The sequence below is a fragment of the Scleropages formosus genome, chromosome 12 (assembly GCF_900964775.1).
Source record: "Scleropages formosus chromosome 12, fSclFor1.1, whole genome shotgun sequence".
Classification (NCBI taxonomy): Eukaryota; Metazoa; Chordata; class Actinopteri; order Osteoglossiformes; family Osteoglossidae; genus Scleropages; species Scleropages formosus.
Genome location: NC_041817.1, coordinates 5,807,886 through 5,823,130, shown reverse-complemented (window position 1 = coordinate 5,823,130; position 15,245 = coordinate 5,807,886).

Here is a 15,245-nt window from a genome sequence, read left to right as displayed (position 1 = left end):
CTTTTTGTACCGCAACACAAAACAGAACAAGAAGAGATAATGCATAATAATTTGAGCGCCACCTTTCTACAAAGTGACTTTTGACATCATGTTTTAGTACAAAAGCTCCTTACAATGATTTATGCACTTACACAGTGGGATAATTCTTAACTGGACAAACCCAGAGCCTTCTGACTGCAAGGTGGCAGCTCTAACCACTATGTCACCTGCTGCCCAAAGTAAGAAAATTTTAAATCTGTCTTATTTCAGTTTTACAATATTTGCTTGTTTTCTTCTGTGGTATTCTGTTTCTGTGAAATGAAAGCTGTCAATCACCAAGGTCTCAGATTAGCTGGAGGCAGAAAATAGGGATCTTTGGAACAGAATACAGAGCACAGAGTTACTGTCTACTCTACATATTCCTCAGTCTTCCTTGCTTCACATCACTGTCACACTGTAGCTCTCTTGAGTTAAAACAGTTTTCAGCACAGAGAAAAGCAACTTGGATCATCAATCACCAAAATGCAAAACACAAATGATCAAATCGAGGCCATCATTAGTATCTCTGTTCCTTACTACAGTCAAAAAGATGCTCAAACAGCCCTCTTTAGGCAGGTAGTTCTGAGGGTTTACTCTGCAGTGTCCAGGTTAGGGATCAGTCTCTGGACCCAGTTAAAGGACTTTATTGGTGCGTCTCTTGCGACAGGCGACAATTCCTGGGGAAGAGCATTCACTTCTGACTTGATGTCACATATTACCTCTGCCTGCATCAGCTTGTCCACCTCCCCCAGATTTCCCCACATTGCTTGCCCTAGTTTCAGCCTACGATTGCTGGCAATTAAGCAGACTCCAAGCATCCAGCACAAATGATGCGCTCCAGCCCACAGCCTGAGGCTTGTATTGTTTTGGCTGAATATTTTGGCAGTGCTTGGCTGTGGGTCCCATTCGAATGAGCACTCACGCATAATCCGACTGAGTCATGCCATGAGACACATACAGTAATGCTGTGGAAGTTAGTCACCTAACAGGAGTTGACTTTTTTTTTCTGCATCTGCCTTCTTTCCAGGAAGGTTACTTTACTACGATGTTTAAAAATTGAGTGAATTGTTTTCATAGGGTTGTTGGCCACAATCAAAAATAGCACTGGGGTCCAATGAAGGTGTATTTCAATGTTATCACGTGATGTGAAACCACACAAAAAAGAAATTCCATACTCACATGATGTTTAAGATGTGGAAAAATGATCAACAAAGTATGCAAAATGGAATTGTTAAATGCTCTGTTTACTGAAGTGCACTTATTTATTTGTTTCACTTTGGGGTTATAAATTGTATTCAGGGATGAACTGTAGTAGGGCAGTTATGTTAACTCTCATCTGTAAAGAATGCACTCAGGGGAAGAAAAGCTCAAGGATCAAATATAATATTGTTCTCTGGTCTACTGATACCCTTGTCCAAGGCCATCTTGCAAAATCGGGATTGTTTGTGTCTGACTTAGTGTGTGTACAACAATTCTGAGGTGCACTGAAAGAGATGTTATACAAATAAACACACTGCAGTTGAGCTACAGAATGTCCTCTTTCCTTGAAAAAAACATGCCTTTTTTTTGTCAGGTAAAGACAATTCTTGTTTCTTATGCCAGTTTTTGAGAATGTTATATGGCCAAGCTCAGTTTCAATTTAATTCAAACTTTATTTAATAAACTATTTTTTTTTCAACAGAGTGGCGCAGGCTGCTGAAGAATTGAGCACTAGGGATACAGAAAGATAAAGATAATGGCTTACAAAGTGTACCTAAGAAGGTAGGCTATCATCTGAGGAGAACTCCGAAACCAAACTCCCAAATCGAAGAAATGAGAAGAAGACTGAACCTCTGGGGGTCCGAGGGCCCCTTCTTGTCCATTCCAATGTGTTATATTGGGCATGTGTGGGAAAGCCAGTTTACTCAGCTGATGCAGAAATGGTGTCAGCAAAGACAGTCATAGTCTAGTCTTCAGGCAGCTGATCTGGGTGGGTATCCCAATGCAGTCACCATAATCCAATTGTCAGGTGGCTGATTTGGTTAGCATCAGTGTACAAATGCAGCCAGGGGCCTCCCAGATGACTCAGGAGCTCCGGCTGGGCACAGCAATGCTTCAGGAAGAAGCATAAAAAGAGAAGACAAAGGCGTGTAAAATATTCAAGATCTAGAAGGCCTTCAACATGAAAACAAGAAGATGATGACATACAGAGTGGGTCATTATACTACTTGAAAAGCTAACTTTGTATACTTCTAGTCATAAGCACTGCAGAGGTCTGTGCAGTTTATATTCATGTAAACATATGTGGAAATCTGCCTGTGAAAATCTGCAAAGAACCAGAAAAAAAGCACTAATGCCTGTGGGGTATACTGCAGTTAGTCTGTCTAGTCAGCAAAGTGTCAATCACTCAGCAGATGTGCTGAAGGCACAGTGCTGCCTCTTTTCTTCTGAGATAATCTAAAAAATGCGGAATAGGTAAGTGGTTTGTACTGTTGTGAAGCCCAGCACTAACATATCTTTGGAAGATGTCCTCCCTGCAGTAAAACAGATGTGGACAGAGACAAAGTGCAGGAGTACCCCTACTGGATGTCATACATATCTCCAAGGTGATGGTGCAGGAGTTTTATTTTTAGATTTCACCACTGAAAGCTTTAAAATGGTCACGCTGTTGGTATAAGCGTGTTTCAAGTATTCTCCTATGAGCTGAATGTGAAAGTCCACTTCATCACCAGTTCACTCCTTGAGCATCACAGTATATTGTGAATGACTTCACTATATCTTACATTTCCTGAAATATTTGTTTGATTTTTTTAACTATTATTCAAGTTATACATACAGCATTGCCTTAATATAGAAAGTCTTCTGAAAATGTGTTTTCTTTCATGGTCTGCCATTTGCTTTATCTGCAGCCTTATAAATGAATTCTAAGCCTGTCTTCTATACACAGCTCTGGATAAGAATACACTGCATTGCACTGCATTATATGGCATTGTATTGTGTAGCCATAAGTGCTGAATTTGGCAAATCCCTCCACAGAGACCATATGAGTGATAGATGTTCAAACTCACTATACATCAGGTGTGTCTCACTCTGACAGGCATACCCTAAGTTTTGGTCACAGAATGTCTTTAAATCTCTCTCCAGTTGTCTTGCATTACGGTGAAACAAGATGAAATGTGCAGACATGCTGGCTCAACCTTTAGAGAGATGATAAGCTTTCCAGCCACGCCAAGGGCAAAGATGCGAGCAAGGGATCCGAGTGACAGGCTTCAGGCTTCCTGCTCACCAGAGTCACGTCAATCTCACAGATGGGCTGTTTGATCTGGTCCCATCACAGAAATACCCTCTCGGTTCAGCTATCACTCATACAGAGCACGTGTACTGGAATAGCACTGAGCAATGGAGATCTGCTTTGATTATTCTAAAACTGATGCCATGAATGTAAGACCTATGTTGTCAAAATATCATTGCTAGATATAAAAAAGTCACTTTCAAACTATTTATTGAAAGCAGTGCAGCACTCTTCCTTTTCATGATCTACCAGTACACCACGTATGGTGAATAGAGCGTAAAACCTGTGAGTGAAAATATTGTAGACTAAAGCAAATGATTCTGTTATCTTCTTCTTGTCAAATGAATTTTATTTGGCACTGGCTTTCACCAATAGACAAAGGGACAGAGTTGGTGCACTAGGAAATAATAAATACATCCACGTACATAAAACAAGGTCAAAAGGTCACAGTATTTTACAGGCATGACCACATGTAACAAGTTCCAGCAGTGGGTGCAGAAATTCCAGAGTTCATTTGAATTATCATGCAGATGAAATGTTATTTTGTCTAGCGGTTACACATGTTGACAATACACATATTTAGGGAGGGAACTTCTGGTGAAGATCAATAAAATACATTTCCCTGCTAAGTACTCTGTACGAGAAATGAACACAGTTTTGTTTTCTTAACAGATGAAATGTGGTGGAGAGGATCATTAGTTTCGCAGTAGTTCATATTCCAAGGTCATCTATACTATGGCTCACTTTGCTGACCACTGCTGGTTGTTGATGTTCCCACTTGGCCATCGCTTTCATCTTCTTAAAACTCAAGCCCGGAAGCTCGTATTTTATCCCCGAGAAATCCACTGAGAAATGGCAGCACCTCGAGCTCTGAGTCCACAGACTGTCCTCAGCTCCTATGCTTGTGCTGTGAACCCACCCTAATAACATGCAATAAACATAAATAAATCATGACAGCCCAATCCCTGGCATGAGAAGGTCCTAGGCCTGATGCTCAGCGCTGCCTCCTGCATTAGACTTGTCCAAATGAGTCTGTCATTTACTTTTGGGAGTAAGTGAAACACAAGCAATGTAAACACAAACATACCACACCAACTTTAAATTGCTGAGAAAATTCTTTTACACATGAAATTCAGAGCCACACAGGAGATTTTCATGGCTTTGACATCTTTATATGTATTTTGATTAGCCTTGAAACACACACAGAGTAACGCTGCTATGGGAGGTATCACTATAGCAACAACCGTAAAGCAGGGAGGTACTTCTGTGCAGGAGGACATTTGTTCTTTAGGACATGTGATAAATGTTTTATGCCCACTGTAAATTAACACTGTAGAGACTGTGGTTATTGTCTCCTGTAATAGAGCTATAAATAAAAGGAAGCATTATAGGATGAGGAATAACCCCAGTTGACTCTGTAGCAAGGGGAAGATTACAGAAGATGGAGAGAAAAATCTCTCAGAACGGACAGAAGCACTGCTCCAATTAAACACAGATAATATGAAATCTATATGAGAACACCACAGTTTGGGGGGAAGACATGCCTTAGGAAAATAAATCAAATTAGCATGAAATAAACGTTGTGTTACTGATATTTTCTGAACTGAATTGCAATGAGGAATTTGTTTACCAGGAAGTGGTTTCACAGCCCTTTCTTGAAAACACAGACAAGCTTCCCACCAGGATAAATGAGGTAGCTTCCCATTCCTTTTGGTGTTAGAAAGCCGTGAAGCATTACGTTTCCAGGCTTGGCACACTTTGTAATATGTACCAATCCAGAGGCCTCTACAATGTGATAAATTGGAAAACTCTAGTGTCTTTTGTTGGAATATTGATTGGGTGTTTAAGACCTTGAGTGCCCAGCATCCACTTATTGCCCTGAAGCTCTTATAAAGGAGAACAACTATCTGAGGCACCCAATAAAAAATGTTATTGATTCTGATTTACTTGCTAACCCTTAAAAAATTACATTAATAATCTGTTTTTTAATTGAATCTGTTAAAGGGTAGCAAGTTAGTCAAAATCAGTACCATGGGAAAGGTTGGTACTGGATGAAGAAAGAAAGACTCCCAGTTGGGAACTGTGCTGCACAACATGGGGAAGTGTGACCTTTCCGCCAGGGTGGGCGCCATATTACTCAGTCATTGCATGTTATTTTAAATGCATCACAGAGAGTGAGAAGCGAGTCATGTGAACCGCAGATAAATACCACCTAGAATGTTTTCATGTGATAACGTCGAACTGGCATCGCAGGGCAGGGATATGTTGCCTTTATGTCAAGAAACTTTTCTTTTAGCATCAAATGCCCATTTGCATGAAATTAATTTGTGACAGGGCAAAAAAATAGTAGCGGAGTTGGGATCATTAGCAAGCCCAGCAGGGGCATTTGTTCTTCAGGGTTTAAGGACTCCGGCACTGGGTTTCATAATGTATTGCCTTCTTGTCTCTCCAAACTACACTCTGCTGGGTTGGAAAAATAGCATTTAACCAAATAAAAGTGCTTTAAGCAGATTTAAATAAGTCAGTCTTGGATGTTTGTTTTTCTTTTGGCAGAATTCATTCAGCTCAACACTCTGGATGTACAGGGGTCCCAAGTGTATACCTGATAACCTAAGGTAACAGAAATGCATTTTTTACAATAATAAGTGGGATAATATTCAATCACAGCAGCACAGATTTGGCAAAATTAATTTTCAAAGTATCTGCAGAATTTCTCAGATATTAAAATTCTGAACAGGGAAGTTATTAGTGATTGTACTGATTTTTGCCAAGTGAATAAGTTGTCAGAAAAAAACTGGATCACAAAGATAGCCGGTACAGAAACTCTCTTATCCATAGATATGCTCATGACCTGTTTATTTGTCAGTGTGCATAACTTTCAGACTTTACTTTTATTCATTGTTCTGTATTTAAATGTGTAATAAAGTTGGCCTCTGATTCTCCAAAAATTCAACGTATTAATGTATTACTGTCACACCCACACCCACACCTCAACCACAAGCACCTGGCTGCAATCAACAGGGCATAAAAAGCACCACTCCATTGCTTCCCAGTTGCGGAATCTCATTGAAACAACGTCTCCTCTGCGCTCCTGAAACTTCCACTTGCCTTACCTGACTTGCTCCCTGCGTCTCCCTTCCTTGCTCCCAAGTCTGTCTCCTTGTTCTCAAATCCTGTTTCTCATGGCCATGACCTTTGCCTTGTCCCTTTGGCCACATCTCTGGATCAATCCCTGATACAACATTCGCCCCTCAAGTTTGGACCTTTGCCTGCCCCTGACCACAAGATTTGCTTCAGCCGCTTGAATCCTCGATCACCAATTCCGCTTCAGGGTCCATCTCACTGTGCTCTGACTTATCGTGACGATTACAAGATTAGTATATCAATATCATGGTATTCCTCATTGTTCTATAGTGAGAGAATTAAATGTTTCTATTTATTGTTAAGTGTATGTACACACACACATTATCAGAACCGCTTGTCCCATACGGGGTCGCGGGGAACCGGAACCTACCCGGCAACGCAGGGCGTAAGGCCGGAGGGGGAGGGGACACACCAAGGACAGGACGCCAGTCTGCTGCAAGGCACCCCAAGCAGGATTCGAACCCCAGACCCACCCGAGAGCAGGACTGCGGTCCAACCCACTGCACCACCGCGCCCCCCAGTAAGTGTATGTATTTAGTGTTAAATACAATGTAATCAGGGGGGTGCGGTGGCGCAGTGGGTTGGACCGCAGTCCTACTCTCCGGTGGGTCTGGGGTTCGAGTCCCGCTTGGGGTGCCTTGTGACGGACTGGCGTCCCGTCCTGGGTGCATCCCCTTCCCCCTCCGGCCTTACGCCCTGTGTTGCCGGGTAGGCTCCGGTTCCCCGTGACCCCGTAAGGGACAAGCGGTTCTGAAAATGTGTGTGTGTGTGTGTGTACAATGTAATCACGGGGGTGCGGTGGCGCAGTGGGTTGGACCGCAGTCCTCCTCTCCGGTGGGTCTGGGGTTTGAGTCCCGCTTGGGGTGCCTTGTGACGGACTGGCGTCCCGTCCTGGGTGTGTCCCCTTCCCCCTCCGGCCTTACGCCCTGTGTTGCCGGGTAGGCTCCGGTTCCTCGTGACCCCGTAAGGGACGAGCGGTTCTGAAAATGTGTGTGTGTGTGTGTGTACAATGTAATCACATGGGGTTACCATATGTAGGACTATTAACATTAATTGGAAGACCATGGTGTGTGGAGTATAAAGAGTACTGTGAGGCTTGTGGAAGCACAACTAGAGATGAAAAAATCAAATGTCAGCTCATATGTCATTAGTTAGGGGAAACATGCTATTTAATGGTAAAAGAATATGCTTCTTGAAGATGTGTGCTCATAATGGGATGAACAGCTCATCTGTGAGCAAGTCCACCTTTGTCATGGCAAGGATTTTGTGAGATATCTGAATGTGCTGCTGTAAGTGGCACCACAACATTAGAGATATTCAGTTTTGAACCAACATCTATTTATTATGTAATGTAAACACCATAGCAGTAAGCTATGACCAGAGGATCTTGGCTGCAGCAGGGTTGACAGAGGTCAGAGCAGAGATGTGGTCAAACGACAGAACCATTCAAGCAGCAGAGCTCCAGATGAATAAGGCGCATCTTGAGCTGACAATGAGGTCAACCAGAAAGGAATAATGGCAGTTCAAGAGGAAAAATGCCAAGACCTTAAACAAAGGTTGGTGGAGGAAAGGGATTTGTCATTTTGGTCCGATTGACCGAGGTAGTATCTGAAAGTTTCTATCAATAGGACATTGTTCAATGTAAAGTACCAGATGTTACTTGCAGCTTCTGGAAATACTGCTAATGGACATTTCACCTATGGAATATTTTTTCTTAATATTGTATGCACAGAGGAGCAACCCTGCACACTCAGCTGAGTACTAAATGTCATTAGTTGGAATATTAATTAATTAGTAGAGCCTGGCTCATGAAAATTAATTAGAATAATGGCATATATTTTAAAATATTTTCCCCATATATGAAACAAAATATTGTGCTGACAGTATTAAACTGGATGAATTGAAGGTGCTGGGTTGTTAGTCGTTTAATACATTTTGAATCTGTCTATAAAAGGGAGGCTCCCATTTTTTTTTTTAAAAAAACTTTTATTTTTGTCTCATCTAATAGCAGAAAAAGCCTATTATTTCGAATGAACACATTCATTGTACAGTATCTCACACTGGATTAGCGATCCTCATACAGTATGGTTCAAGAAGAGTTAAACAGTTTTATATTCAGCTAAAATTTTGTTTCATGTCACACTTCAGATTCTTAACTTTATTTTCAACGGTTATTTGAAGGTGTTCTGCAGGCACCATTATCCACATTCATTTCTAGAGTAAAACAAAAGCATATGCTTTATATCGCAAGTCTACTGTTTTTTTTAAATTTTCACTGTCGAATTTGTTAAAAAACTAAACTCTGAAGAAACAATGCCTCATCAAACAATTTTTATTCCAAAAAAACCCAAGAAAGGCTTTGATTTCATCCTTCAAGCCATTGAACATTTACCAGAATTTCCATCCATTCTAAATCTGTGAGCTTGTAATCCTCCAAGTGGAATCTGAACTGGTGTCATTACAAGGTTCTTACATGAATGGACCTCATTCACACACACTTTTTGAGTTGTGATGGAGAAACAACCTCCTACCAAGTGTCAAGGTAAAGTGTACAACATGCAATTGACTTCTCTGGATGTGGAGTTTAACCAATAGATATATTAAATAAGACCACCTGTAGTAAAAAAAATGTTGAATACATTTAAAATGGGATGAAAGGAATGGGGTGGCGCAGTGGGTTGGACCAAGTCTTGCTCTCTGGTGGGTCTGGGGTTCGAGCCCTGCTTGGGGTGCTTTGCGATGGACTGGCGTCCCGTCCTGGGTGTGTCCCCTCCGGCCTTATGCCTTGTGTTGCCAGGTAGGCTCCGGTTCCTCGCGACCCTGTATGGGACAAGCGGTTCTGAAAATGTGTGTGTGTGTGTGTGAAAGGAACAGCACCAAGATGGTTCGAGTCCTACCTATCTTACATATCCTATCAAGTGGTCTGGTGGGGCTCCCGTTCTTCTCATTTGCCTCTCTCAACTGGTGTCCTGCAGGGCTCGATACTGGGCCCTCTTTTCTTCTCGATCTACACCTCCTCCCTCGGCCCTGTCATTGTCTCCCATAGATTCAAATACCACTGCTATGCTGATAATAGCCAGCTCTTCCTCTCCTTTCCACCTGGAGCATCAGACATTTCTGTGCACATCGCTGCCTGCCTGTCAGACATTTCTGCATGGATGTTTGATCATCACCTCCATCTCAGCCTCTCCAAAACAGAGATCCAGCACCTCCCAGCTGCCCTGTCTTCCTGTCACAATCTCTCAATCAAACTGGACAACTCACTCATTTTGTCTACCTCCTTGGCTAAGAGTCTGGGAGTGATGATTGACTCAAGTCTATCTTTCTTTCAGCACATCGAAGCCACAACCCAGGCATGGAGATACGTCCTGCATAATACACTTTGCCCATGATCTCTAAAGTTCATGTAAGGTGCAAATGTTCATGTTGATGCATATGGTGGAAAGAAACAAACTATAAAAGAATCACGTCTGCAACTATGTCTCTCTCCTAATGTAATGCACACATTGTATTTTCCATGAAATGTACTTTGCTTTGGAGAAAAGCATCTGCTAAATGAATAAATGTCAATGTAAGTATACTTCATTGAAAAAAGTGCTTAATAATTGAAAGAAAAAACATAAATGTAAATGTCTCATGCTATTAACGTGGAAACTCCAAACTCATTCTTCATAAATATGCAGAAATGCCTGGCAAATCCAAGTTAGAGTCTTAATTGGAAATTTTTTAATAGTCAAATTCTCAAATGGGTGTTTTTCGGGGTTTGGTGGCATTGGACACTGCTTGCAGTTTTTATTTGCATCTTCAGATTCCTTCTATGAAAATTTAAAGGTTGCCATGCTGTCTTTTATCATCCTCTTCCTCTTCTTCCTGCTCTTTCTGCATTTCCTCTTCCTTTTCGTCTTTGCCAAGAACGTTTCATTAATTCATCATCCAAAGTAGGTGGAATCGAGTTACCAGGTGAAATTTACACTGTTAAAAATGCCATTGTTTCCAGTTTGCCAGTTGTCTGAACAGCAAATTTTAAGTTTGATATCAATCACTCATTTATTTTATTTACATTACCACAAGAAATGATGAATTATCTAACCATGCCTTTTCACATAACTATCTTAAATATATGCTAATAAGGTATTGATTAAGACTGCCCTTAGCAGTGCCTTTTTAAAGAGTTGGTTAGACTGAGCAATCCAAGCATCTTACCAAACTGCTTTGGTCATTATAGAGGTCACTGTTACATTTCACATAAATAGTTCACATTTGCATTAAGAAAGTCCCAAATTTCTGGGTATGTAGATTGGAGATGAAAAAGCCCATGGTCCATAAAAGCCCTGTGAAGGAGAACAAAGCTGTGTTTCAACAGAATTCTTGTATTGTACCTGAGGCTAGTTCAAACCCAAGACAAACTTTTGAAAACATCAGTGTCCACTGAGTCTGGGTTCCTCCTTGCTTTAAATGTTTGATTTCATTTTTCATTTAAACAGCTCAGAGTCAGTTTCTTCCTGCCGCTTGTTTAATGGTTAGGCTGAAAAAGCATTTATTCATTTACCATATGCTGTACAACTCTGAGTGAACAAAAAGGCTTTTCATAATAAAAATGCAGACATATAATTATTGAAACACAGTCAAATTTTTCAGTATCACCATTTTCGCAGAAATACATTACTTGAGTAGATGCACATATTTACTCTGATGGAAAATATAAAGGTTGTTGTGACACTGTCTGCCTCCTTGAGACACTGGATTTTCAGGAAGAACTTTCTTGTGAGTACAAGGGGTCTGGACACAGCTACAAATAACTGGGGCAAAATAAACATTTAGATTTATTAATGCTTTTCTTCAAAGCAACTTAGAATGTTAAACTATCTGCCACTGCTTACCTATTTTTACAGCTGGGCAATTTTTTACTGGAGCAATTTAGAGTAAGTACCTTGCTAATGAGTACCACACACACACAGTCTGAAACTGCTTGTCCCAAGCAGGGTCGAGTTGGAGTCTAATCCAGCAACACAGGACACAAGGCTGGAGGGAGAGGGGACACACCCAGGATGGGACATCAGTCTGTCACAAGGCACCCCAAGTGGGACTTGAACTCCAAACCCACCAGAGAGCAAGCACAGGCCAAACCTATTGCACCACTGCACTCCCCTTGTGGGTGCTACAGCTAGATTCAAATCTTAACCTTTGGGTTCTAACACAGTAGCACTAACCACTACGCTACCACCAGTCCCCTGTCATTCAGCTCCAGTAGCTTGCTTTCATACTTCAGTGGAACAGCTTAATTTTTGAGTCCTTGAAAAACTCTGTGGTAAGTCTGACACTCTGGGACTCAAGTTGGATCGTGTCATGGATCACTTCCTGGGTTGAAGTACAGCTTCTGGTGATGGGAGTGCTGACGTATTGTCAGTGATCTCATTGCACTCAGTCAGAGTTGGCAGGGGCAGACACATTTAACTACCTAAGGAAACAACTTGTTAGACACTGGCTCTTCTTCTAATGGTCTCTATTAATCCTCCACCTGCCTTCAGGAGGTAAAGAGAGAACTTATTCTGAATAAGTCAAAGACTGAATAAGCAAGTGACTTATTGTGCAATATGTCGAGGATTGTGTAGACTCATGGTTTTTTTAGGGTGTCCTCTAGGGTAAATTTTGAAGAGGCAAATCTTGGGGCACGATCTGCTAAAGAAATCATGGTGTTTCTCAAGCCCACTATCAATTTAGGTGGTAGAGCACTATATGTCTCTTTCTGAGAGACAGATCATCATAATGTGATTTGATGTGTCCGAGTACATACAGATTTGAAACTGCATTTGTCATTTTATGAGTTTGTTGCTGCTTTGGCTATAGTGGCTGATACTTCTTTCTCAATACTTAATTTCTCTAGAGACACCTTAGTGTGTGCCTTTTCTATTTTCATTTACATTTCCTTTTCTGCAAAAGAAACTTGTCCTCTTGCTGCCTCAGCTTTTGAGCAGACTCTAGAAGCTACTCGTCGATGAGGCACTTAACAGTTTAGAGGAGGTTGAGATGTAGGATTTCATTTGAAATGTAGATCTGCTGTATTGCTGTCTTGCATAGAAAATGGTTGTCTCTCAGTCCTGTTTTCCGCACACATTCCACATATACTTTTGACTGGCAGCTAAACTGTTCTCTTAATAGCGTGTTGGACACTTTTTACAAATTGTCCAATTTATCAAAGAGAAAAGTATGAAACAAAAATCTGTACTCGGCGTAAATGGGAAGAATCAAAGAAAACCGACAAATTCAACCAGGTTGACCCCATTCTGAAAAAATCTCATTCACATTTTTTTTTTTTTTTGCATTCAGTGTGCACTTTTGTTCTCCTCTATTAAACATGGTTGGGTAAAGCAATATGAGTTTAAAGTACAATTCTGGGCTTTTGTAGTCTTTAAAAAAAAGGCTATAATGTGGGAAGTTGGAGGTTACAAAGAAACAAATAGCAAAGCATCACAGACTTCTTTCATTATTCACATTTATTTCGAATAGATTATGCTTTTCTTAGGTTTTGTACTACTTGTGATGTAATTTTTGGTATGCCATAAGTTTGAAGTGATAATTACAGTATTTAATGTGTACCTTCAATGCCATAACCCTTTTCCTCCATTGAAACTGTTACTTTATTGCATGACTTGGTATAACATGATTTTTCATAGGAACACAACTCTCATTATAGCAGTGCTGACTGTATTACTTTTATGTGAGCAATTATGTCAATTTCCAGGGAAAGAATGCTACAGCAGTCTCAATCTTTAAAAGGCACACACATATCAGCCTTGGTGAATCAGGTTATACCAGGAACAAATCACATTCTACTTTTGAAAAGAATATTTTAGAATCATTATAACCATTCCAGGTTGTTATTCTTGGAAACCTAATTACTTTTGCTTGTACTACCAGAGAGCAAAAAACAAAACACCGTTTTTGTTTACTTTCGCCTTAGCTGCAAAGAATGGTAGCAAGACAGCCAGAGAGGCACAGCAAGAAGCACAGGAATGTAACTTTAACTAACACAACTCAAGATATTCCATCATGTTGATTTCAATGTTTTGCTGTATGTAATCAGTTTGCTGGTGGTGTCCTGGCAACTGGGACATGACAGGCTTCATGAAATTGTTCAGTTAATCCGCCTAAGAGAGCGCCTGGCTTTGGGGGCTGACAGGGAATAAAGAGCAGGCAAATTTCAATTGGATGAAATGAGTTTAGGCAGTTAATACAGGAGCTAATGTGCCGATGAAGTCTATCCTCCGTGGCAGGTTGAGATAATAAGCTTTGCCCAATCAGCTTGGAAGTGTATCGAGCAACTGTTTCAGCTTCTCACCTGATGATGCCTCAGAGTCTACTATAGAGATATACAATATCTTGAGAAAGAGACATAGCTGTGAAGAAAAAAAACAACCAAGCAAATAAATAGTGACCTGATGTATGTTACATATTTATGTACCATGAATTTCCAGCTCTCAGTCTATTCACCCACAAATTTTCAGTATCTGCTTATCCAGACAGAGTCCAGGGAAGCAGAGATTCAAACCCCAAACAGAGTATTTTGCAAATGTTCTGATATAATGACATGTAAGTGATAATTAACATAGGATTCAGCGTTAGTCCCTCTCTGGTGACTGAAGTTTTATTCTCACAATATGTTGTTAAATTGGGATTGAGGTAATAATTCTTCTTCCTTGAATGAATATGCATTTTTCAAGACAAAAAAAAATCACTGATAGTCAGTAACAATTTAGTACCCCTTGCCCTCTGCCATGGACAAAACAGGATTACTTTAGCTACTTGAGTTAAGTTTGAAAACATGTTGACAACACAAAGTATGCAATAATAATAATGGCATTTTTCCCAATTAGTCAATGAACGTTTTTTAATGACTGACTGCGGCATCTCACTTCTTAACTATGTGAAATAACTCATTGTACCAAAAAAATTTAGTGATTTGCTGTGCAATTTGTTTTGAGAATCATCAGCTAATGTTTTCAGTGTTCATGTGGTGATTCTCATTTCTCAAATTTAAGTTGCTATAATTAAAAAGACATAGCTTATTTCAGCAAAACACACACACATTTTCTGAACCGCTCGTACCATACGGGGGTCGCGGGGAACCGGAGCCTACCCGGCAACACAGGGCGTAAGGCCGAAGGGACACACCCAGGACGGGACGCCAATCCGTCGCAAGGCACCCCAAGTGGGACTCGAACCCCAAACCCACTAGAGAGCAGGAATATGGTCAAACCCCAAACCCACTGGAGAGCAGGACTGTGGTCCAACCCACTGTACCACTGTACCACTGCACCCCCCCCTTCAGCAAAACACATATGGGAAAAATAAATTGTGAAAAATAATATAAATGATAGACAAAAGTAAAACAGGCAAATTCAATAATATGGCAGCAGTTATCTTGAAGGACAAGACCGTGGTCTTCTGACAAGAAGGCCATTTATCTCAGAATAGGAATAATTGTTTTGTGGTCTTGAATACCTTGCAGTTTTTCCTACAGAAGCCACTTCTCTTAAAAGACACCCAGATGTGGGTAAACAGTGAACTCTGCATGTCACTTTGAATAAAGCATTGGCTAAGCAAATAAAACTGCTCAGTTGGATAATCATGAGCAAGGCTGTACTTCAAATACTGCATAATTGATTAGAATGCTCTTAAGAGCTTTTTCCTGCGCTGTGTGCGGTGCATTTTGTGCAGAAAAAGCTGAACTCTCTCAAAATATTGTTCTGTTCGGTAGTATTTTCCTGGACTGGACACCTGCTTACCTGGTAAATCTCATTCACTTGTGCTA